At 37.6% G+C, this 27365-nt stretch overlaps 1 protein-coding gene across 1 annotated transcript in view; it reads right to left on the bottom strand.

Moving 5' to 3' along the window:
• Positions 1 to 27365, bottom strand: part of LOC135304940 (beta-1,3-galactosyltransferase 2-like) — a 577146-nt gene that overhangs the window by 380756 nt on the left and 169025 nt on the right. Inside the window, 3 exon segments of the mRNA XM_064427917.1 lie at positions 3016 to 3177; positions 3587 to 3695; positions 22755 to 22906. The gene's annotated coding sequence lies outside the window, so the exon portion shown is untranslated.

The raw sequence follows: 27365 nt of genomic DNA, 5'->3' as shown, positions 1-27365 counted from the left end.
TGTAAAGTAGCAATTCCAGGCTAAACTTGAGGTTTGTTACAGGATTTTTTTGGTTTTTTTTGGTGTTTTTTTTTTTTTGGTGATAATTCTCCTTTTTTCAAAGGCAAGAAGCCAGAGAAAGCAAAATGGAGGAAAACGTTATTCCACGTGCTATCCCACAGCTCTATTGAGTGAAGTTTTCTACATGAAATTTGTAAGAGAAATTTGCCCCACGTAAAGTCCTTAAAGATTAACAACAAAAAGAGTTGTCAGAAAAACTTTAGGTTTTTCATATCACCCACCTAGTTTCTTCAAGGCTATTTCAAAATGAGCTATTTCCTTCAAATATGAATTCAGATACATAAACTAACCTTGTGCAGAATGCCATAATTAGGAAGGTTGTATTCCCAGAACAATGAGCCCCTTGCAGCAAAATATTTTGCTTTGGGGTTTTTCTAAGCAAATCTGTGTATTCCAAGCAGTCCCACACTCTTCCATTTGAGCTGTAGTTCAATCATGCATCACTGATTTTTGGAATAACTAATTTTTGACCTATAGAGAAGGCCAGTAGGGTGCATGTTCAGCACCTACATCCCTTCTGACCTTTAAAGAGAGGAAGGGGTATGGTTCAGCTGGAAGGGACATACAACAACCATCCAGCTCCAACTTCCTGACCCTTCATGGCTTCAGATTTAAGGAGCAAATAATGTTTTGTATTCTTTTTATTGGCATGAACTTACCCAAGTGAATTAACTAAGGAATCTTGAGCAAGAAGTGAGGATTGAGACCAGATAAAATCTAACTCCTTTCCAAGTGGACCAAATTGAAGAAATGGAGAAAATGTTATAATTCATCCTAAACTAGCCCAAATTTCTAACTTCCAGTTCTATTATATTCTCTTTTGAAGCCCATTAATATTTTGCTGAATTTAACCATTCTTGTGACCACAAGGAAGAAATACCAATATCAAAACTGATGCATTCCTCTGTCTTCCCAAGAATTCCCTCTTGTGTTAATTAAAGAGCTGTGGTGAGAACATAATATTATGGTGATAATATTTTGCAGTTCTGTGTGCACTGTTCCCTCTCTGACACAATTTTTCTTCAGCATTTCCCCTATGTAAGTACTACCTTTGCCATCCCATTCCTGCAAATTCTGTGTACAGGAAGCCAATATGCAAGGAAGATAAACTAGTTAGCTTTCAAATAGTTTTCTGTAGGCTCTAGGGACTCCTGTTAATTCTCCTGTTAATATGGTCATTTCTGCTCTTTCAGAGCACAGTAAAAATTCTCCAAAAGGGGGAAAAGTAAGATAAATCTCTTTCAAGTTCTTCTGCAGTGAGTGCATGGTCAGTAAGCTGAGTGTGTGTGCACTCTGATTCTGTTCTGCTGCTGTTCACAAACCCCACCTGTTAACCATGCAAAGATGTCAATGAGCTGCTTCTTGGGTAATCCACATGTGTTTTATTTAAGCTGGCTTGGAATGATGGAAGGTTGAAACAACCCAGTCTGGATGTGACCCTCGTGTTCTTTCTGGACTTTAATCTAAACAGCTGAATAGTAAATAAAAGCTTAGATTTTTCAGTTGATTTAAATGCATAATCCACTCATATTCACAGAACTCAGTCAACTAAATCCACAAAGGGCAGCTGAAAAATATTAGCATTAAACAAAGCTGAATATTATATATGCAGAAGAATATAAAACTGAATACATTTATTTTTCCCCTAATTTTTCATAAATCTACACAATCCTTCAGCTTCAGAGCTGCCATTAACATCTCCAGGCCAATAACCAGTAGGGTTTGTGCTTTCAAAGGCTTTGTTCCAATATTGTCCAACAATTACAGTATGCAAATATCTTTCTTAACTACACTTGCTTTATGCAGCCATAAGAGAGGTTTGCCATGTTTGACTTCATTAAGTGCCACAGGATGTCTCTTGGCATTTAGCAAGGTCAGTTAATGAAATAACTGGCTTATGCTAATAACAGCAAAGTGAACCCAGCTTTACACAGCAGGACTGAACTAAACAGCTCAAGGCAACATTCATCATTTTATCTGCCTGCCTGAGATTCTTCTTCTCATCCAAAACTCAACGTATACACCCTCAGTAGCCTTTAGACTTCTCTGCTACTTGTTTACTACTTTCTTTTACCAAATATCTCTTTCCAACTTATGCAGAACCTGTGATTTTAAGAAAGGTCTGTCACATTGAAAAGGTTTTGTGTTTAATTTCCTTTCTTGCTTATAAACTTTATCAGGAAACTGATTATTTCCATGGCATTCAGCACTGTACAAAAGGTGCCAGCTTTTCATCTCTAATATCTCTTGCTCTGCCAATGATACCTGCATTTATTTTGCATCTCCTTTCACAGCATTTTGAAGGATAATACAGTCAGCTCAATTTATGCCTTGGTTCTCAAGACAGAGGAGAAGAATATAATAAACATAACTTAAACAGACTCAAGTGAAAACAAAGCAGGATGGAACAGATGTATCTCCTACATTTCATCATTCCTTTTTCAATGTGGGTTCGTAAGCAGAAATTATCTTGCTGAAAAAAATGACATATCTTTGTAAATCATGAGTATTTTTCACAAAAGGATCTCTCTAACCCCTTGAAAGTGCCTGCTACCATTCCTGCCTTGTTTGGATAATCAGTGTTACAGAGGTATCCAACATCTGAAACTGATTACTGCAATTTTTTTTCCATAAAATCATTCCATATCTAAAGCACAGAAGCTGGGAAAGAATCTCTACAGTTTCTCCTCACCTGTGCCTTCAAACACTTCCATTCTGCTTCAGAGTACCCAACAATGGCTTCCTTTTTCGTCTGATTGTAATTCTGTTTACTTTCACATTCATGTTTGGAGCTGCCCCATCAGCTCCCTGCACTCATGCATTCCTTCATGGTCAGCCTTGTACAACCCAACAAATACTTCTAAAACATCTTTAGCGCAAACTTTAAGCCTATGTAGCACAGCACCAACACAATTGTCAGAAAAGGTGGAGATCAACCCATGGAATACATCTTACCTTGAACCGAGTAAAAAATAAGCGGTGGGCTGGAATCAGCAAATCCTGATTTTCTGTGTTGAACTAATTGAGAAAGTCATGATTTTACCAGGCATGTTTTTTCCATAGACCAAACAATAATTTGATTCTCATCTTCTGTTAGACACAAAGGATTATTCCAAGCTGTGAAAAGGAAAAGCCTGGAGACATTAAAGAAGTTCTAAACAAATATCTAAAAATACAAGGAAACCAAAGCCAAAGTTGATACATTATATTAAAAGATGAAGTTTTACAATTTTTATTTGTCAGCAAGTCTATCATAATTTTTAAATTGGTCAGACTGGTTAAATACAATAATGTATTCAACAAATCCAAGCCCTTTTTTCCATTAAACATAAAATATGATATAAATGACCTTATAACAAATACACACAAACTTGATTTTTACTCAGGCTTCAAGCAACCCTTGTTCTTGTGCAGTTTGTGCTGACAAATTGCTGCTTCTAGTGAGGAATAATTCACAGACAAAAATGGCAAACATGGAAGAAGCAAAGCAATACTGACACAACAGGAAAAGCCCCAATAACCTCACCTGTGAAGGGAGACAACGTGGCTTCAGTTTCTGATCAGCATTTTGGAGCAAAGAGCACAGAAACAGATGGTGAAGCAACTCCAGAGCTGCCTCGCTGCTCTCTTCCCTGCTGTAGCAACAAGCATGTGAAAAGTGAGACCACAAACTTGTGAGGGAAAAACAACCTGCAGAAAAACAGTTAAAGGGGAAAAAATTTTTCCACTGCACTGGATTTACCCTCCTGCAATGCTCCTCTGCTTCTGAATCATACTTCTCAGAGCAGATCCTGTATTATTTCTCTTCTGGCCACAAGCAAAGGTACTAAAAACATGCACATTTAGGACTTGCATACCAATTTGAAAAATACCTCTATTACAGACGGACAGACAAGGGCCCTGTGCATGTGCATTTTTGGATGTGCATTTTTTCACTCCTGAACTGCCAGTAAGTGCTGAGCCCAGAATTTTCCATGTTCTTCAGAGTTTGGGTTTTTTTTCTCTAGTTTTAATCACTGTCTATGAATATTTTGATTTAAAACCAAAATATTTTAAGATTTATTTAATAGCTTCTCTCACAGCTGACCATCACATGATTTTTCAGGGAAAGAATTTTCTGATGCAATACAGTCATAAACACAAACATGGAAGGAGTTGTGTTTTCACCCATTACACACAGGTAGAGATATTATAAAAGAAAGGCCTTGCTCTGTTGAATTACCAGCTAAGCCTGTAAGTTCTCATAAGAAAGAATCAAAGAAATGAGAAACAGTTAGTACAACTAGCTACTCTTGTAGAGAAAAAGTCTGCACCTGTAAAAAGCAGGAAATCTGTCCCATGAGGATCAGTGAACAAAATATGTAGACAATCCAAGAATAGAGAGATTTGATAGACAGGTAAAATGTCGTTTACTAATCAATGCATTGAGTGGCAAGAAAACTACCAGCCAATTGGAGTTAAACATGAGGTCTGTAAAAACTGGATAAAAATGAGTCCTGTGAATAAAGAATGGGCTTTTCCTTCAGAAGAAACTGAGTCCCGTCTGCTTTAATGCAGCATTCACCAACTCCACCTGCTAAAGCAGCAGGTCATAACTTTTTTTAAAAAATGAAGGAATGAGAGAATGAACCATACTGATTCCAGATAAGCAACACAATATTTTGGAAAGTGCTTTCTTTCTTTCTTTCCTTGCCTTTGGAGCTCCGCTAGCTGATACTACAGGAGTTTTTTACCTTTTTTTTACATCAGTTCTGCACAGGACACTGAACACAGAGCTCAGTTTTCCACACATGAGATATTTTTTCTCATATCTCAATACTGTCCCAGCAAAAGTCAGTGCTGTGACAATTTGACAGTATCAAGTTCCCTGGGAAGGTTTTGTGTTTATCTCCAACAAGCTAAATGCACCCAAATTCAGTTAAACTTCTTGCAGCTAATACCTGAAGCCTGAATAATGACCATAATTTTTACCTGGAGATCAGACCCTGTAAACTTTATTTATTGCATCACCAAGCAAATTAATCTCCTCCTTGAGGCTGAATACATTGCTGTAACACAGACTAAGAGTGCCCCTTCCCACTAAATTAAATCCAGTTTAATTGCAGACATTCCCTAATGGGCAGCTGTAACCTCCTCCAGATCCCAGCCAGATCAGGAGTGATTTAACAACCTGTGCCCACACCAGCTCCCAAGGGGAAGGGGGATCTGGGATTGGAGATCAGGCTGTCACTGGCACAGCCATTATAGGCAGGAACCATGACAAAGCATGACACATTTTTGGGTTTTCAGTTAATTCAAGGCACTAGTTTTTGTCTGTTGTGCATGCATTTAATGTTTATCTAAAGCACAAAGACATCTCACATCTTAATATTCTGACATGCAGAGACAAATTTACAGTGTTGTCTTTGGAAATAACCAGCGAGGTTACTGCACAAATTCAATTGAGAAATACTCTGGTGATATTGAGATTTTTTTTCTGAAGCAGTTTCCAGATCCACAAAATATACTTCTGTCCGCTGCTGAATGCCATTTTCACATGAACAGAAGGTTTTTACTTCATACTGAAGAGTACATCTAGATCATTCTACAGTCAAGTCATCTTTCTAAATCACATGGCTTTCTCTTTCAGACGATCAGTTATGCCCACACTGTACAAACTGGTGCTTCCCTCTGGCACTGGAATATCTGCCAACCTGCTCTCTGAGCCAGGTGCTCCGAGAGAGTCAGGAAGGCAGAGGAGCCGAGAGGGAACACTGAGGTACTTTGTCCCACTGCTGTGAAGAGCCTGTCACACCCTGCAGGGCAGGACGGCGGGCACGGGGCGCGCCTGGCCAGGCAGCTGAAGCCTGAGCGCCCACATCCATGAGCACAGGCTTGGAACCTCCGAGAGGAGCCTTCCTCAAAGCTCCTCTGGGCAGCAGGGGTGTGTGCAGGGCTGCTGCTGAAGAGCAGGAGCCACCCAGACCAAGCAGGGCTGCTGCAATGCCGGCAGGTCACACACAGCTTCAGCTTTCAGGAGCTCTCCTGCCCAGTAAAAGATGTGTTACAGCCTGGAGCTCCAAGGGCTTCTCTGGAAATTAATTTTTCCTGCAGAGCCAGCAAGCAGCCACTTGTTTAGCAGTCTCTCAAGATGAAGACAGAGAAGACTAGACACTGCTTTTGTATTTAGGAAAGCAGAGTTAGTTTTCCTATGTTATCTTTTTTTTTTCTTTTCTTTCCTTTAAACAAAACATTTATCAGTAACTTTCATTCACCGAACATGTACACATTATGAATTATTTTATCAAGCAGGATGCATATACCAGTGTTCATTAGTGACCTCTAGAAACTCAACCCACTCTTGGCTGAAGGGTTTCCAAATAAACCTGTACTTGATGTGCAAAGCAAGCCCAGGAAAATCTTTCTGAAGCAATTTAATTATTCTAACAAAACCAGTTTGCATGAATAACACTATTTCACCTCAATTTAATTAAATATTTGGTATGACAAATCCCCGTGAAAAAGGTTTGCCATACAAATGCTAATTATGCTGCACTCTAAACGTTTACATTCTCCCTATGAAAAAGCAATTTTTTTCCTCAGAATATCAAAAGTGAATGTATATTATAACACACCATCAGAAGTTAAACATTTACTGAAATATAATGGAAGTCACACCTGATTGAATCATATTTTCAGCAGGATCAAAGCATCAAATCTTTGCTCACTTAAACCCTGGGAGTTCACATGGCCTATAAAGATATTCTGATTTCAGTAGCCCCTGCTCATGAGAGAAATGTTCAACCTGGGTGCTAAAGTGGCCTGAAAATCCAGCTGTAACAGAGCAGTGTAACAGGCTCTGGACTTCACAGCAGTCAATACCCAGGAAATAATTCAGAGAAAGCCAAGCTACATCCTCTAGTTCAGGCATGAAACTAGCTCATGGTAAACTGCACTATTTTGTATTCTTTTCCTGCAATGAATCAGATGAGTGGTTTGAGTTTAGAAGAGATGGGGATTCCAGGATGATCTCTTGGTTCTGTGACCTCTTCTGATTCTGATGATTGACATTGCATGAAATGCTCTGCTGCAACCCTGAGTGATCCCAGTTTGACATAAGTCTTAGGATACAAAGGGAAAAAGGAAAGAAAATCAACAGCAAACCCCAATATCCCAGAAGCAAAAAGCCTATTTGCTCAGCAAAGTCAGAAAATAATCAACACCTTTTTTTCTTTGTTTATTATTCTTCCAAAATAGAGCAGAAGCTTCAGCTAGCAAAGAGGGTACAGTTGAAGTGTTTGTGTGCTTTGTTGAGAGCTGTTAAATCAGAATAGAGACAGAGATTGGCATTCTGATAACCCTGCAATGTCAGAGATAGCACCCTGATAACACACCCTCCCATGCAGCCCCACTAAATTACCACCACAACTTCTCCAAGCTCCCTGTGCTTGATGGAAGAGGCCAGCACACCTCCCTGAGGCAGGAATACAATTAAAGGCCCTGTTCTATGGATAAACGAGAGAGCATCATGCAGAAGTGAGCCCTAGATGTTTTCCACTTTTTTTAAAACCTCTCCTGCCTGTTGGACATGGCACAGGCAGCTTTTCAATGGATGTATCTCACTACCAGAAATGAGATACAAATACATCTCCTTGAAAGATCATAAATTAGAAGGGTATCTTAGGGTACATAGTTTGTTTATAAACAGTGCTAATCCTTTTCCCAAAAATAATTCCAATACTTGAGCATTTACTCTCAGAGCACCCAAACTGGGGCAAGGCTGACACAAAATTCGCCACTACTGAGGTCCCACAGAAGAGGTTTCAGGAACACCTGCAAGCTTATCCAATTAACAGAGATTGATGTGGCTGCTCCTTGAGTGACATCACAGCAGAGCACAAATTCCTACTGATTCTACATCTGTCCATGAATGATTTATCCTGAATTGTTATCCTTTCTGTATTATTCTATTTTGAATTTATTTTCCAAAGAAGCAAATACTTATTTCAGAGCTCATCAAGGAACAATACAAACCCTTAACAGCTTTGCAGCAAACAACTTATAGCTTTTCTTACAGAGAGCTGTGTTACTAATTCTGTTCCTAGACTCCATTCAAGTTTTATATAAAATTTCCTCTCTAAGCTATATGCTTCCTTTCGATAAAAACATTCTTTGTACTGTCTTATAAAACTCAAATTTCAATAAAAATCACATTTCAATAACCACTTTGCTCAGCAGAGATACAGGGAACAGACTCTTGTGCCACTGACTGGTGTAAGAGGTTAAATTTTAGCTCAATGTCAGTATTGGTTTAGAGACTGATGGTGAAGATAGGGCTTTTTCAAATCACAAATTCAATTAACTAGTAGTGATGAATTGTCAGGGTAAGGAACCCAAAAGCTCAGTTTGTAATACCCTGATACACATTAGAAATAGTTATTGCAACATTTTCTCATACTTCTCAGTCTGAGAAATACTAGGTTGTCCTTAATGTTGCTGTTCTGTTCATTTTAATGAGAGTATGCACCTGCTGATAAACAGAAAATGCCTTGTCATTACTCAGAACAAGTAAACTAAATGATGCTTTGTATGAGCCTTGGCTGTAGCACTGCTTCTTAAACTGTGAAGGGCCACTGATTGATATTTTCACTGCAATGGCAATTTTAATTTGAAATATTGCATTTGAAGTTGATAACATAAGTATCAGTTATGAAATTATTTGAAACATCTCTTATCTAAAAAGTATGAGCTAAATTTCAATACCAAAAATGCAGTTCCATAATTGTATGCATCTGAGGGCAAGAGATTTGTATCTGTAAAGACACTTTTATTTCTCAAACACAAATGATTAATTTGAATCCCAGGATTTGAATATTTTTGAATCACCTGAGTGGAGGATTGTGTATATATACATATTGTTACCTAGTAAACAGATAAGATGCTCCAAGGATTTAAGAATTTGCTTTGAAAAAGTAATTTCTCTCATTTTCCTCCAGAAAAGGGTTTTAATATGAACATTTTTAGGGTGATAGACAGCCATTTGAGATTTACTTCCTGATCAAAATAAGGGAGACTTGTCTGCCTGCAAAATTCAGTGTTACTCTTCAGGGCTGCTCTTTGAGTTTGGGATTACCCCAGCCAGGAGCAGCACTTGGGCCTGTGGAACCTCATTTAGGTTCACCTGGGCCCATTTCTCAAGCTTTTGACTCAAAATACCTCATTTAAGGCAATTATCTCACCACAAAGCCTGCAAAAGCAGCAGTAGCATGTATTTTAATCAATCTGATCAATCAAGATTTTGTGTGTGTCACTGTAAAGTCTAAGAGGAGGAAAGCAGGACCCAAATCCTTTTTATGCTTCATGCTCAATTCCCTGTTTTTATAGGGTGCCACATGTGTAGGAATGAAAGTCAATGATTTTTCCCTCATTTGGTAGAGGTACAGGCACTATCTTTTCATAGATAAAGTAGCAAGAGAAATATATGGTTGCCATAACAACCATATTAAATAATATTGAGGTAAAAAAGTCCTTCACAAATGTTTTCAAGTGATAAGCTAATTTAAAATTTTTCACAGAGAGCATTTGAAAAATAAGATATACTGGGATATGAGCATAGAACTACAGAAGGGTTACTATAGTAACCCATGGTGTAAAGTACTGTTCATGCAGTGATTATCCTGAGCAGATAAATCACCCTCATTAACAGTGAGGTGCATCTCTGCAATAAGTTGGGAGAGTAAATAATGTAACAGACTCTCTAGACATGCTTATGTCATTACTGTCTGGAACAACATTTAAAAAAAACAAAAAATAATGAGATCCTGAATATACCAAAAAAAAACCCCAGTACAAAGATTTGGATTAATTCTGTGATTAAGAGATAAAACCTCAGAAACTCAGAAAAGCTTCTCTCCATATTTCTAATAGGTTAAACTGAACATAGCTAGGATATCATGCTTTTTATGAAATTCATTTTCTTCCCAAAAATTATTTAATGCAATCATTAATTTCAATGATTTATCAGCCCAAGATTGATATTTTGCCTTTGATTTTTTAATTAAATGTATTTCAAGAGTTTCTTGTGTGGAATGACAACAGCAGAACCCAGCTGTTTTCACAGAGTGGGAGAATGCTGGGTTGGAAGGGAACTCAAAGCTGGTCTAGTTTCAAGCCCCCTGCCATGGGCAGAGCTGCCACTCACTGGGTCAGGCCCCATCCACCCTGACCTCCTTGGTTGTCTTCATTTTCCTTAGACATGAACAACTTCATTTCTAATTGAAATATTTCTCCTCAAGAAAAATCACAGAAAATGTCTTAACTCTATAGGATGATATAGATTTCTGAATTATCCTCATAAATTAAATATGAAACTGGTGGATGCTCTGGATATTCTTGGAATGTAGCAGCTGCTGGAGATCAGGCTCACACTCATTTTAGACAGACTCATGAGCAGCTTTTGAGAATGCTCCTCAGCAGTCCAATGTTAGCAATGGCTCCTGGGTGCACAGTACTTTTGTAATGTCACATATAATAAAAGGCTGCATGAATCACAACCTCCCTCTGTCTAATTAATGCTATAAATTTTAGATAAGTTAGACAAAGAGAAAAATAGGCTTGCTTTAAACCTGACTCTGTGTGCTGAGACATCATATGTATAAATAATACATGTATGATTAGAAGGCCACACATAAAACTGCCCTAAATTCCATCTGTTCCAAAGACATTTTGAGTTAATCCTTAGTAACCACAGACATAAGCAATATGTTAATAATATGTTAATATTATATTAATAATATGTTAGTAAGCGAAGACTTTGGACAATAAATGGAATTTACCTTGAGAAGGTGAGGGCAGAGCTGTAGCAGTTTAAAACACAAGATCTGGCTCCTGCTCGTCTCTCTGGGACCATGTATCACGGCTTAACCTGGTTATCCCAGGCTTCCCAAAGCACAGCCCCAGTGCAAGCCCTCAGGCTACAGCAAATTCAAGTCAGTTCAACTCAGATTATCGCCTTACTTTCCACGGTTAGATGTATTAACACCTAAGTGTGAGATATATCAAGGTGTTTTCCATTAAAATAATGTACAGAATTAACAAATTCAAAAAAGCATGAATACGCTGAGGGGGGGTGTGTCAAGTTTCTCCATTCCCCAAAAGTAAGACTGGGATGGATCTCAGAGACCTTAATACAAAATATGAAAGAGTGGTTGATTTACCTCATGCAGTACTTAGCAATGCTATATTTTATAAGCTAAATTTTTGTTCAAGGCCTATTTAAAAGAGCAACTAAATACATTTGAAAACAGAAATACATTTATAACATACATACTACTAAGGGAAAAACAACCATGCCACACAGCTCTGTGACTTTTGGATTAGCCCACAGCAGTAGCTGTGAATAACAGAATAACACTGAAACTGTAACTCAGGTAGACAGCAGGAAGAGTGTGATCCAGCAGTAGCAGAAATATAGGAATTCATATATGCAAATATAAAAAGTTTTTACACAGCCAACTGACAGTTTTAAGTCTCAACAGCTATTACAGGTGATTTCCTCTAATACCTCAAAGAATATTTTTTGACTTGCCTTTAAGAACTTCCTTATAGCCTAAAATATCAGTTACAAGAAGAAAACACAGTGAGGCATCATCAGTTTGGAACAACACTCTCACCGAGCCCAGCACTGCTCTCACTCCAATCAGTCTGTGCATTTGCTGGATTTCTATTTATTGAATGCATGTGGCACACTATATATAGGCATCTTGATCTGGAGTGGGAACACCTGGATGTGTTTCAGTGACTGCTGTGTCACTTTCCTTCAACAATGCCCAAGGATATCCTTGGAGCCAAAGGACTGAGTGAAAAATTGGAACTCAACGTTTATGATAAAAGAACTTAAAAAAATACAGCTTCTCACAAACACTGTTATTGTTCTACGTTAGAGAGCACTCCATAAATTATGTCCTTAGTAAAAATCTCTGTGTTGGCATAGGACAGGTAAGAAAATCAGACAAACAATTACAAGCAAGGTTCTTGCTCTCTCCTTGTGTTCCTTCTGCATTGCCAGCTGCAGGGGCATGTGGAGAGCTGCACAACTGAGATACAAACTGCAAAACCCAGAAAATGCCCCTTCAGTCAGTACCCAGCAACATTAAATGGTAAGATAAAAAGGCAATTTTGCTAAGGTGAAAACCAAACACTTCAAATAGACTATGGAAAAAAAAACACCAAGGGCAAAAGAAGTGTGTGTGTGTGGGGGGGGGGAATCTTCCTTGCCAACCAAATTTAAATACATCAAATTTGCCTTCTATTGAAATGAGGGGGTACAGCCCCATCCCCAAAGCATCAACCAGAAACTCAAAAAGTTTCTGATTGATAAAGCAACTGCTTTTTTGATGTGAAGAACACATGCCCAAATGATTCATTATGAGTGGAAATATTAAAAGCAAAAAGGTGGATAAAAATTGCAATGTATTAGCTGCATACTAAAACAATTATTTAACCTTTCTGTAACAGTACTTTCCTTCTCCACAAAATCACTCATAGCACTTTCAAAAATGGATAGAATTTTTCAGTTCCATTTTTAAATTCCTCTGTAGTGAAAAAAATCCCTGATTTATTTCCATTGAAGACAAAAAGAAACATAAGACATTGCAAGAGAGGGCCTATGAACTGTACATGATCCACTCACTCTTTTCGGATTTATTCTAACTTTTTTTAACACATGAAGCTTTTGAGAAGATATCTCTGTATTTTTAATATTCAGGAAAGCTATCACTTATTATAGCTTTCAACTTCTATTTTATCCACCCCAGGTGTATGCTCAGTACTTTCATTTTGTAAATACGCTGCTGAGATTTAACATGCAACAATACATAACTGGGAGTAGCTAGATAAGAAATCAATGAGGAAAAATGCAAAACTCGGTTTGGAGGCCCCCTTAAAGCTCACCTTGCCTTCCCAAACAGTAGTTTGCTGCTTTTACAACTCGGTGCTTGGAATTACTCCAAGAGAGGAAGCAGGGGTAGAACTTCTCCTGTGTGAGTGACATTCAGAGAGCAACAGCTTAAAGATAATCTTGCTATCATTACAAATAACTACTTAGGTGACTCAGAGAGAAATGGAAACTGAAGTAATTTGTTCTTTTCAACCAATCAGATTTTAAATGTTGCTAATCCTTTTGGAGAGCTGGGTACAAATTTCATATCCAGGCTATTTCCATTGAGTGCAGAGAGATTCATTCCACATTCAGACTTGCATTCAGCTTAGGTGGGGGAGGTTTATTACAATTTGAATTGCATTTCAGTCCCCCAGAGCCACAGGATATCACATTGCACCCACTACCATGCAAGCATAAAGGGGGAAAATTCCCTGCCTTAGGTTGTTTTCATAACAGATCAGGCTGTAAGAATTTGAAGATATAAATGATGGCTGAATAAGCGAAATTATTTGCCCAAGGTACAAAAGGCCTTCTTCAAATTTGCCCCACAGAAAAGCAGTATAATGCTAGCCTCTTGAATGGGAAAGTATTTTCAACTTAGTGCTTTGTTACATTAAAAAAAAATTATTGGGAAGTAACGCTTCTAGTTCAGTACTGCCCTTAGGTGAACCACATGATGCTTTGATAATAAAGACAGTAACTCTAAAGAGAGAAGAAAATGACATGCAGCCCAGGGCCCTGCTTGCTTTCCCTGAACTCGAATTAGCAGGTGCTGCCTGGTTCTATTTAATGGTATCCTCAATGTTCTTAAGTGTTACTGCTTGGTGCTGTAATATTATTTTGGGTTAAGTTTCCACTGTTAGCAGGAATGTTCCAAATCTACAGTTTTGTGTTACTTGCATTTAATAAATGTTTGTAAACAATCGAAAGAAGGAAAAGAGAATGAGAAATCTAGTCAGTGAAATTGCCTGAATGTGTAACAGAAAGATTTGATGGGTTTTGTTTCAAAAACAACTATATTTGGTAAAAGAAAGTGCTAATATAGCTGCTGCTTGGGTCCAAATTCAGGCTTTCACTGAAGTTTTCCCAATTATTTCTTCACAATTGATTCATACTTGTGGTCTGGATCCAAATAGTATAAAGTTAATTTGTAGAAATCTGAAGGAATTCCACAGAGATTTGCTGTACTTTTAATCACTAAGATTTCAGAAGTTTAGATGCTGCAACAGGGTGCTGTAAGCAGAACTGTCAAATAAGCAGCAGTGATTTTTTAGAATAATAAGAAAAATGTGGTCTTTGAAAGTATATTATTCCCACTAGCTGAAAGGTCATTCCACTCACCCAAGAGATTGCAAATCAAATTTACAACTGATAATTCCTTTATAACATTCCCTGATATTCCTTTATAATATGCTGCATCAGATATACCAAGGAAAGTGTGCTAAATTACTCTTTATCATCCTTAGAAATATTCAAGAAAGAGCAAGCAGTGAGTGAACAGTGATAAGTGTCTGTCACTGTAAATACCTTGTGATGTTTACAACTTGCTATTAAAATAAAGTAATTCCATGTGGACCACAGGTATTTTGTTGATATCTGTGTGATTGTATTCTCAATAACCATAAGTCAGTACAGCTATTTTTATAGTAATAAATGTTATACATGAGACTGAGTAGGATAAGCATAAATTTCTGTGAAATCTTACCCTTTGTTTTGGAACCATAGAAACAGCTCTATTCTTCCTAGCACTTTGCTGGTGATTTTGAGAACATCAATTATGTAATTGTCTTGCAGCTTACTGTCAGCAATAGAAGGTGTTACCACTGAATTCAGCTGCTGGGATACAACATCACACCCATCTTAACTCTAATGACTCTTAATGGCTGCTTGAAAACATTTTCACTTCCAAGTTACTCTAAGTGACTTAAAACAAAATTATATTTTCAACAGCATAATTATTTTTTTCTGAGAAACTATTTACTTTTTGAGAGGAACATCACCATTTCATCAGTATCAATAGTTTCCTAAAGTATAATTAGAAGCCCACTGCTGTAATACCACATGTAAATTCTCTTTTCCAGCCAGAGGCTCGGGTGAGGTGTGATTTGCATCCCAGGGCTTGTCTCAGCAGCTGGGGATTCCTGCCTTGCCCTGCACTAAAAGGAAAGTGTGTGCAGTGTGTTCTTCCAGAAGAGGAGCCCTGGCAGCCACAAAGCTGTGGGGACAGTGCTGTGTCTAAGAGATCACCATGCTTCTAGGTGCAGTGGCATTTTCTTATTTTAGTGCTGAATTTTGAGCAAAAGCACATCTTCACAGAAAATCAGTGTAATTGGAGGGGTGGAGAGGAAAATAATTCTCTGACAAACTAAAGACTGTAAGCGGATCACTTAGAGGCAATGTACAGATATTAGAGAGCTGGAGATGTGCATAATTAAAGCTATTGTTACCAGAAAATACACAAATGGTAGGAAAGAATTTATCCAGTACCCAGGACAAAGACTCTCCTTTGTAGCTTGCACAGTACAAGTCACCCTGTCAGTGAAATGGTAATTGATTATACACAACACATTTCAAGCTGATGTTGCATGTTCACTAAATTTCCACTTAAGGAGAAATAATTGTGATTCTTCAGCTACAACAAGTCCCACGTGCTGCTGTCTCTCTCACTACCTATGAGATTGCATGCTGAACTCTTCAAAAGATGAATACCTTAAATTGATCAGATCTCAAAACCCCTGATATTTATACAGCAAATCTCAGTTTACTGAGCCTTTCATGAGAGACAAGGCTAAGAAGTTTTCTTCAAAAACTCATATTGGGATTCATGGGTATTTTATGTCAGAAATATTTGGTGGGTTTGTCTGACTTCAATGCAGTTTATTCAAGACCAGGCACAAAATACTTTCATTTGCAGTCACTGTAGAATATTAATCTGCAAGAATCTGAATTTAACAGATCTGTAAATTAAAAATAAAAATCTCCTAAATAGAGTATTAGTGTCCAAAAACTGACCCTAACAAAAAAAACCTCAAAAACAATCCATGTAGACAAATCTTGCATAAAAAGAGATGTGATTCTGCCAAATCCCATGATATGCATAGCTGCTTCTCCTGGCCTATTATCATTCCAAATGTGAAGTTCCAGTATTATTTGATGATCCAAAATGATAGAGGAATAAAACAGAATTTCAACAGCATCCCCAAAAATGCATTTTTACATTTTTGTGAATGTGATCACTGATAAGTGAAGGTGATTTAAACCTTCACCCTGGACAACCATGACAGAATTACCTTTATTCTATACCCTGATGCTAAGAGAACATATTAATACACTACATCAATATTTTAATAATGAACTAAAATACAAAACTTTTTAGCAAAACAAACTGTTTCTCTTCTGTGGTTGTACACATAAATGAGCAGGATCAGTATTTTAACATTTGGTCCCCAAAATCCCTTTCCCCACACTGGGGAAATTTGCTTGTCTCAAAGGCCTCAGTCTCTGTCCCTGTTCCCTCCAAACAGGGTTAACTGCTTGTTCTCCACCAACTGGAGCAAAGGTTTTTACTTCTCAAGCCTTTCTGTTGAAAAAATAAAATAATCTTCTTTTCAGTTAAGGAGCTGAACCGTATGAATCACTTCCCCTGTTTTCCCCAGCAAACACAAATTGTAAAGCACAGAACCAAAATCTACTTATATTTTGCTTAAGTGTTTTGCCTGCAACCCACAAAAACTGGCTGCAAAGTCAAAGAGGATTTTGTAGGCTTGGAACTGGAGAAACAAATTATTTTTTGTCCAACACTTCATGTATGTGTGCATCCTTTTTTACTCTTCTTTTGCATTAGCCTTGCAAATGATTTCTGGTGGGTTATAAAATGATTTTTTTTTATGTGTAGAGATTAGCTTACTTACAGTGGAAGACATCTAGCTTATAAGTGAAGGATGAAATACACACATCAATACAATTATTAAAGGAAGGGATGTCAGAACAAGGACTAAAGCAATGTGAGAAGAGAGGCAAATAAAGGGCTGTGTCTGCACCACAATGTTTCAGGTCACGGCTCCCACCAAGCTCAGGCTCTCCCCCACTCACCACCAGTGTTCATCCTGCAGATGCTCAAACACCAATTAACATCTCACCTGTCACTCTTTACCCTTGACACTCTTCTGTACCCTTGGTTGGTACAGCTTTCTAGGTAGTTGTCCTTCAGCAGATCATTTACAAGGTGGTAGAACAGATGCTTCTCTTTCCCTATCTGTGACATAAGCAAATACTTTCCTATTAAAGACAGAATGCTGACCTGAATATTTTGCTGCATTTAAAAAGCAGAAGCAGTAAAGACGTAATAAATAAAATCCTCATTATAGCATAAACTTTCTTTGAGTGATTTCTCCTCATTTGAAAAACAGCTAATTGACTATATCACTGTAGCAGCTGTTTGAGCTGATGACTTGCAGAATGCAGATGGGTTATTCAGCAACTGGGAAAAAACTGAAATTGGAGAGGCAGCATTACCAACTCTGGTAGAGCAAGTACACGTGTACTTTTGACACATAGCTAGCACTAAGAGTAGATGTGTTTCACCCTAAATGTGAGCAAAGACACAAGGAAAAGTAATGGCTTAGAGTGAATAAAAAAATGAGGGCAAATGTGCAGTTCACAGGAAAATACCTTCACTGCAAGTAATGAAGTTGGTGCATGACACTGATTATTGCTTCTGACAACCACCTTCTATGCCATTTCCTTTGAGTACACAGGCAAGAATAAACAGTGTTAAGCAAAATATTTAACTACTTTGTGTTATTGAAATCCCATTCCTCTCCAGATATTTATTTTCTTTTAAATATATTACTGACAAAAAAGGAAGGAAAGCACTGATGTATGCTGAGTAAAAGTGTGTCTCAGCCATACTCATTGAAGCCTGCTAGGGTAAATAGGTGTAATTTTATTGAGATAAATGGAGCTGAACCAATTTTAAGCTTCACTGAAGCTTCTGGAGCTGAGGAAAGAATATATCCCTTGTTTTGTAAAAGGATAGAAAAATTTAGTAAAAGGAATAACGATAAATTTAACTGCATCAGGAATTCAAAGATGCAGTAGAATCATTTATTTCCCAAGTACTCTGTGAAGAGCTGGCAGTGTAAGACTAAGTACAGAGTTCTTTTTACTTACAAATGCTGCTTGATTGTTCCCTTCAGTTGATTTTGTTTTAGAAGAGCAAGGCTACAGATTTAAATTCTTTGCAGGAATTCTTTGGCATTTCTGCAAAAACTATCAATACTCCCATCTGAAAGATCATCCTTGTGAAACATCAAGAGGTTCCCAAAGTATCTGATTGACTTTCAAAAAAAATTAATTGCTTTGTTGCCTTGCACTGTTATAAGGGGGTATCATCAGCTGAACTCTTGTTTTTGTGGCTACTGTTAAACATCCTTCTTTCAGTCATGGGCAGAAGATATGCTTAGTGGTAAAGGCAAATTGAAAATTACACACAGAGTTAATTCAAATTATTCACCAAACAAATAATGGAACTTTCAGGTAACATCAGAGCTGTCATATCTCTGCTAGAGCAGTAGTTCAGTAAAAATCTTGTTTACATTGGAATGGTTATGAAAATAAAATTTATGTGAAATTGGCTTTTACTATAAATAATGAATATTGCTTTGTATCTATTCAGAAGCCTTTGATCAAGACATACTCCCCAGTAGTGTATTCTGGGTTGGCTTCTTCCCTCTCATTGTCTTTTACTGTCCTACTTACTACAATCAGAATTTTAAATTCACAAGGGAGAAAAAAAATCCATTTGAAAACATAAATCCAGTCATCAAGAGCAGAGTCTGGGTATCACAGTCACAGTGATGGTGCACATCAGCCCTCTACTGATGTTTGTGATTTGGAGGGGTGATGACAGAATACAAAGCTACTGCATTCTTGGAGCCACCAAGCCTGTGCAATAGGGGCTGAAGCAGAAACACAGAAGATATGGGAATAAGGAAAGTGGAATATTTGTGTTGTCCCATACAGCAATGCACTGTGGAAAGGTAGAAAAGGAAAAAGCTGAACCCTGACTGGAAAGTGCAGTGGATTTCTGTGACCTGGCCATGCAAGAGCTGTGTTACTGGTTTGGACTCAGCTGGACTCTTGGCCAGAACCTTGTTGAAACACTGCCAAATTTGTCCAGGAGAATCCTGGAAACATGGAATGGCACTTTTCACTCTTTGCTAATTTGAAACTTGGGAATTTTCACTGCTAAACACTGCATCCTCATCCAGATACAAAATATCAGGAGCTACTCATGGCAGAATTGAATCTGGCCCTGTGTCTCTAGAGTAGACTCATCTAAATTTTTGGATGTGACAGGATTGTCTATGTAAAATTCAAAATCTGGGTGTAAGAGCAAGAGCTGCAACTCATTTTGACCACATACCTGAACTGTGCTCCTACCATTAATCATACCTATGAAAGCAAAGTAGTATTTATTAATACACGAGCTGGTCTGGATTGCTTTGCCATTCTCTTATTTCCTCCACAAGCATACAAATTTTTAAAAGTCTTTAAGAATCAGTCCTTTTTGTCTACTTTGCAAATTCTGACGTATCTCAGCAGTCACACTGAAATCAGTATGATTGTGCATTCCCCTAAACATGCACATGCTGAAGTTGAACACTTTTATTGCAAAGTGTTCTATTTTCTGATGTCATCTTCAGATGGGAAGAGGAAGTTTCAGGCACTCATCCTTTCTCAGTTCCTTTTAGGACTAAAAGCATTAAAGAAGAGTTTAAGAACATTTCCAACAGCTCCCTAGACAGCAAATGCTAAAGACTAGTGGTGTCTTCTTTTCCACTCAATTATAGAATTCAGCTAGGAGAGATTTTGAAGGAACTGTTTAAGTACTTAATACAAAGTTTTAGGGGCAATTCTGGAAAATATAGATATAGCTGTAATTCTGTGCTGCTCCTACTTAATTTTAATTTAGAAACAGATAGTTAATAAAATAGTAAATTCCCTAACAAAGGAAGTAAAATATTTTTTTAATAGAATTTTCTCCACTTAAAATTCTTACACACATTACAAGAGCCCTATCAGAAAAAAGGTTGGTTTAGGATAATATTCTTATTTAACTCAATTGTAAAAAGGACAGATTATTTCCCTCTCCTTATAAACACAGAATTTAAAGGGCAATGTTGTAGTTATTCAAGCTGTTTCAGTGAGGCATGTTATGCAGATTACAAAGATTCTAATAATTTCTTTTAACAAATTTGTAATTCTAATCAGCATTGGCTTTCTCTCAAGCTGTCAATGTCCATCCCATTGTTCTCCTTGATAATGAAATTATTTAAACATCAATCAAGCATGAATGTTCTATTTTTGCTTGGAGAACAGCACATTAACATGGAGAGAGTAGTTAAACCCCTCATAGTGCTTAATAAATGGATCTCATCAACCACAATTATCTACCTAAATACCTGCACACAGATGTTCATGATTAACAGTTCGGAGAGATATGTAGATATGTATGGCCATCTTTAGGAAACCTGAAGGTTTCTGATTAGTCATTAAGGTACAGAAGACCTAGAAATGGCAGATAAATCCTTGAAGCAAATCCTCCAAGAACTCTGAGGCTGCAGATGGAGTCAAGTGAGACCAAACGCCTGCTAGAGGACGGTGAGTGAAGGACAAACCTCAGGAGTCTCTGGGGTCGGGCTGTGTTTCTCATCACCATCCTAAGGCTAACTGAAAGCAGGAGAAAGACACCAGCATATTCCATCGTTTGCCACATAGAAAGTATCCTGAAAAAACATATCTGGGGTGGCTTCTGCTCCATCTCTCAGGGTGGCACACAGCTGTTCCCCGCTCCACTGGAACAGCGAGGACTGCCCCGGTTCAGGAGGGGAAGGTACAAAACCTGCTGTTCTCTGGCATCTGATGCTGTGCTAAAGATGCCACTGAAATACTGCATAAAGCAGATTAAGGAGGTTTATCAGATTGTGTTACAAAGGCAGACTGTACACATGTGGGTACTTTAGCAGTGGGGTAAATAGGACTCCTAATGGAAAACACAGAAAACAAGAAGAGAGGAGGGAAAAATCTGTCATACTCTGCTTAGGAACTGAACTGTGGAACAGTGCTGTGGAAATGCAGCCTGGAAAAATGTCATGCGCATTCGGGGCTTGGAGCCTTTGCTAAGATCATTTTCAAGTACATTTGGCTCTGGATAAATGGGATACACAGAGCTCTAATTTAGTCTTTATGTATGTACTGAATACACTACTTGAGTTACCACCCACGTTATTTTCAGCTAATTCAATACCTTACAAACAATCTTTCCTCTTTTAATGTATTCTAAAGTACATTTAAGTATCTTAAAAATACAAATCAAATCTCTTCAGAGTGCAATAAAAGCACAATAAAGCAGGTCTAACACGTAATCAAACATAATAACCACATATTTAAAGGTGGAAAATGAACTCCTATAACACTTGCAAAACTCAGCCAGTGACCAACTTTTCAGAGCAAGAAAAAAAACTGCAATCTGAATTCATTCAAGCTATCCAGATTATACTTCCAACATTCCAGCACTCTTTTTGTAAAATATACAATAATTAAAAGGAATGAGAGAAACCTTACAATTGTGAGAAACTACTGATTCTTCTCAGCCCACCATAGCCGTGTATACTCCCAAGTTCATTCATCATCATTTAGAAATATAGACATTTATTGAGTAGACGGGATGTGCCTGTCCAAAAAACATCTCATTCTTAAAACAGATAGAAGGAAAAGACAGGTCTGTAAAGCACTGAAAAATTCATTAATAGATTTAACTTAGCTTTTTTTGTCACACACTTCTCATAAAAAAATTACTTCAGTAGAGAATCAAAACACAATTTTTCCAGAAATATAGACTAAAATTTATGTCCACTTGGTTTAGATGTTAGATTATCATATTGTACTTGTAGAACTTCCTAATAAATAGATTCAGGTACTTTCACTTGGGTAGCATGTTCTAATGGCAGAGGTAACCAATTCTGCTGTTGAGTGAATACACTGACATTTTGTGGTAGCTTTGCACAACATTAAAGCACATCCTACATGAGGCATCCTCCTCTGGATCTCTACAAATATTCACAGACAGCTAGCACACACAAATTGGGGCCTTTTAAAGGAAATCACTACCTTCAGTGTGGAAATTACAAGAAGGATGGGAAATGACAGAATTTAAAGAATAAAAAGATAACTCCAATTTCTAAATTTAACTGTAAGAGCTAAAACTCAGACACTATGCACCACTTAAATTCCTCATGCATTTGTATAAATAGCAACAGCATTCCAAAGGGGCAGCCTGCTGCAAGGACAGGTACTTAGAGGAGCCAGCTGGGGATTCCAGGGGAGGTGAATACTGAAAAGACTTTTTGGGGCCTAATCCAGACACCCCTGAGCCCAAATGTCCTTTTCTAAATGTTCTATTTGCCTAACCTGACCAGTAAAACAACATCACCAACATTTCCAATCACTTGAACAAAAAGGAACTGTTCTAAAATAAGAAAATACTTGCAGAGGTTTTAGAAAACTTTGCCAGGAATAGGTTCCCTCTAACAGACTTTTTTCCCCTGGTGTTTCCATACAGAGTTCTGATTTTCACTCCATCCATAAGAATTAAGAAAAATGGGTTTTAACTAGGTGTTACAGCTCTTACAGCAAAACTTATTGAGCAATTACTTAATTTTTGAAGGAGTTATGGAAATATTACATATAGAACAAAATGGACTTAACTTACCTACTGAAGCACTCCTTAGGAAGCACATCTAATTCTCTTTATCTGTTCCTCTTAGAGTAACGAGAATCATTCAAAGGCCACAACTTGACTCCAGAGCTGGTGGTTGCTTGGAAAAGCACTGCTCTGGAAAGCAGTAAGTTCATGGAAATACCCTTGAAGAAAATATAGAACACAATAAAAATAAATATTTATGCATAGAAAAAGATTGTTTTTTCTTTATGTGACTGTTTAACTGCGGCACACTGGCATTACTACATTTACCATGTATAGAGGCTGTGAACAAAAGGAGCCTCTTTGATAAGATTAAAATATTTTAGCTCACAACTGGTTCAGTTATTCCTCAGAATCTCATTCTTCTTCCATGTGACTGTAAGTTATAAACTTCCCTCTTGTCAATACACTATGGGAAATCTCAAAACAAACTGACAAATGCCATTTATTCTTTTTCCCCAGTTCTCTCAGGCTGATATTCAGGGTTAAATATGGTCCTGAAAGAGACTCCAAATTGTAGTCCGTTTGATAAGTAGGTAAATGACTTGGCATGTCTCTAAACTGGAAGAACTGTTGTGACTGGAAACTTCCCACCATTTTTCTGAGCAACACATGGTTCCACAATCCCCAGCCTCGTGCTGGGTAACAGGTCAGAATTTTCTTAATAAGTCATTGAGCAACACCAAGAAATGGCCACACGTACCAAGAGCCCACACTGAGGTGATTAAGGCAGAGATCCAAAGTTCACCAAATACCCCACACACTAATTAGGAATTCCAGTTTAGAAACACAGCAATGACTGCTCCATTTTTTATGTATATGATATTCTGAGAAACATCACAGTGTAGCAATTGCCATTTCTCCTGTACATATTCCTGATGATGATGGAACCCCAGAAATGGCATTTCTGGTGCCAGGAAAGGTCACTGACAGTATTGTAGCAGAGATAAAGGAAAATGTGGGGAAAGCTGCCCTCCTGGAGTGTGCCCACAGCTCTTCCTAGCTCCCCATGGGACAAAGGAAGGAAATGTGGAACACCCCCAGGACAGAGGACACCAAAAACATTGTCAGGAGCTGTTCACGGGGAAAAGCTGCTCTTGGAGGGAACTGGCTTTAGATCATCTTTCACCCAAACTGGCATCACCAAAACAAGCATTTCTGCTAAACCCAGAGTGCTGGGTGCAGATACACAGTTGACACTTTTGTTTTGAAGTTGTATTTTATGCTCATAATGTTCCACTACTTCAAAACACAGATAAAACAGAAAAAAAAGTTCAGTTCTCTAAAATAAATGAGTCAATAAACAAAAATCACTGTCCATCCACATGCAGCATATGGATTTTAGTTTCCTCAACTGAAACGGCAAGGCAATAAAATAAGGCTGTTCCATTGTATACTACTGAAGCCAATTGAATTATTATCAGAAAATCTTCCTTTCAAATCATGTTAATAAAGGATTGTTGTTACATTGGTTTTGCATAATATTTTATGTATGAGCTTATAAAGTACAACAATAAAATTCTTAATCAGATAAGACATTTCTGGTGTTTGAAGGAAAATACTGCCATAAAAGCATAGCCCAATGTTAAATCAGCAATCCACCCCTGAAACCATTGCCATCCTCACTGTGTCAACTCGTCAATAGTTATAATGCTGTTGGGAATAAAACATTTCCAGTACTGCTAATATCACCACTTCAGCAGCTCATTTAGAGGTAAAAAAAACCTTTATTGTTTTATCACTGCTTGAATAAGTTCTTCACATCTGAGAATTTATTACTTTAATTACAAAGAGTCTTCCATGTTATTCCAGGAGTATTGAAAAACTATTTCTCTACAAATGTGTAGAGATCCTTTAATATTTATAGGTATATCACAAAAAAAATTAAGAATTTTTGATGGTATAAGTTTGAAAAGCCCAGATTATCAGACCCATTTTTCAGTTTCTTGTAATTCAACTGCTGTCACTGGCTTGATTTCAGAAAGTCCCTCAAACAAGAAGTCCAATTTAAAAGGTTGCCTTCTGGAAAGTAAAAAGGTAATTATTCAAAAGAATGAGCGTACTTACAGGGCCTCCTTTTTAGATAGCAAAGAGGCATGCTGTTTTCATATTTTCAGGCAAAAATACATCAGTGAAAGCAATACTTCTGCAAAGATGTGTCTGACATAATGAAAAAGGTGTAGGAATAAACCCTGTACTTACCAAAACAAAACCTAAACTGCCACCCACGCTAAATATACTATTAAAAACAAAAGAGGCAGGGAAAGCAAGAGAACTAGAGATGTCAAGCAAAAATAAAAGGCAGCAAGAAAACACAACCACTACTCTGTTCCAAAGGTCTAAGCATTGTCACATCGCTGATTGTCCACATTCCCATTAATCCATAAATTAATAGGAAGACTGGCAGAGAGAATTGCAAGAGCAACGACAGATAGGATCCTCTGAAGTGTTTGTTAAAAGCCACTAAAAAGAAGGGCAATGTAAGTAAAATATCAACATACTTTTTAAAGGAGAGAAAATAGAAATAAATCTGGACCCTTGGAAAGTACCTGGGAAATAGAAGAAGCTTGTTCTTTATTGCTCTCTGGAAAGAGAAGCTCTTGAGCTGCAGATGCTGCAGCCATGCATCACAGCCGTGTGGGGTTTTTCCTTAAACCTTTAGGAAGGAGATGAAGAACTCCTTTAACTCCGTGCCTCCAAGTCCCAGCTGATTTCTAAACCATATCATATACAATTAAAAACTATCTAATGGACTGAGCTTAAAAGAGAAAAATAGCATATTGGAAATACTGAGAGTGACATATCCTAAGGAAGTAATTAAACCTCAACGTTATTTATCATATCTTGAATCATTTTCTCCATTGTTGGGCTCCTTATGGAATAACTCAATCAAATATCATTCCTCACAGTATTTCACAGACTGGCATCTTCCCACACAGAGAATACTGTTCCAAATTGTTTTACTAGCAAAAGTTAGCAAGAGATTTTGCATTCATTTGCATGTGTCTGGAACTTCTTGCATGACTGATGACACACTGAAGAGCTTTATTTTTGCAAAGTTACTCTCTGTAATATTGTGTAAATATCACTGCTAGTGATTTTTGCTAATTCCTGAGGATGACAGTGAACGCTGGTCCCGTGAGATAACCAAAGATGAGTGTGGGGTCAATGGAAAGCAGATGAAAACAACTCAATAACTGGACACTTCATTAAGTTCCTCACCACTTGAAGATAAAGTATTCTGTCACAACAGAGCCAAACAGCTGAACAACTAGTCACTTGTAAAATAATATATAACCAGATTTCTTTTTCAAACAAAAGCTGAATTTCAGAATAGGTTTTGAAGCATAACATTGTGTTAAATCAGCTCAACCAAGTGTTCCTGGGCTGCTCATTCAAATGATTATAATGAAGTTCAGCAGTTTACGTGGGTCTCTGTAGTAAACTCAAGAATCTGACATAAATAGATAAAAGCTGATATGCAGCTGATGAACCCTTTTTTCCCCAAGAGCCTTAAGTTTCCAAAATCCATTGAGACTTTTAAAACCCCAAGATCTGTCCCAGCCTAACTATCTAAGGGAGTGAGTCATTTGACAAAACATCTCTCTGATTCATAAGCCACTTGCATAATTTAAAAGCTGCTACTGCTTATCCAGCCCACACCACTGCTGGTGAAACTAATATGTGTAATGGTTGTGTTGGCACACTCTAGAGTAATACATCAGAGGATTATTTTCTCCTGTCTTTATATCATAACTGATGAAGATATGTGCATGTGTACAGAGAGAGATCAAAACTATCTCACCATATGGTGCTTTTAACACAAGGTACGTTATCAGAGCTTTATCAAGTTAAAAATTAAGAAAAAATCCAAAACACTTGATAATATTAGAATATTGGCATGCATATTACCAGTCTTTTCATTCTTAATTCCCAAAGAATTAATTACCAAGAGATGTTTATTTTGGTAAACTGTAGGAACTCAAGACTTCATTTCTCCTTTCAAGTTTAAAAATGCTTATACTAAACTGTTACCTTCTACTACTCATTCCTTACAAAAACTATCAGGAATAAGATTCTCAATGACTACTCATTATCTGCACTCATATTACAAGACAATCTTAGATAGTATTAACTGGTTTACAATCTTTTTAATGGTCAAAAATAATACATTAATTTTAAAAAGAGGAACTCCTAAAATAAGGAGATTAAAAATTAAGAAAACCAGTGACTAAACCCCCAGAATTCTAGCACAGGGCTATAATACTCTATTACTACATAAATCTCTTGGCTGTATAACTAGATTACCAACTAAATTGTAAATGTTTATTCTGCTATTGCCACAAACTATTTTTCCCTCCAGTTTGAGCTTAGTGGAAGAATCAGAGCCCAGAGCAGCACGTAGGTTCTCCAGTCTGTGGCAGCCTCAGTCTCCTGTGGCTCTCTCTATCCCCACAGTGGAACAGAGCTCCTGGAAGGCAGCTTCTCCTCGCCTCACATCCTCCAGCAGGTAACTCAGAGCAACCTCAGACCCTCCACTGCCTGGCTGAGGTGGGCTGGGAGAATGCAATCTCTTAGATACCAACTGCATGTTTAAATATAGATACAGGAACTGTTGTC

The sequence above is a fragment of the Passer domesticus genome, chromosome 7, assembly GCF_036417665.1.
Source record: "Passer domesticus isolate bPasDom1 chromosome 7, bPasDom1.hap1, whole genome shotgun sequence".
Lineage (NCBI taxonomy): Eukaryota > Metazoa > Chordata > Aves > Passeriformes > Passeridae > Passer > Passer domesticus.
This window is presented reverse-complemented; position numbering and strand designations above follow the sequence as displayed.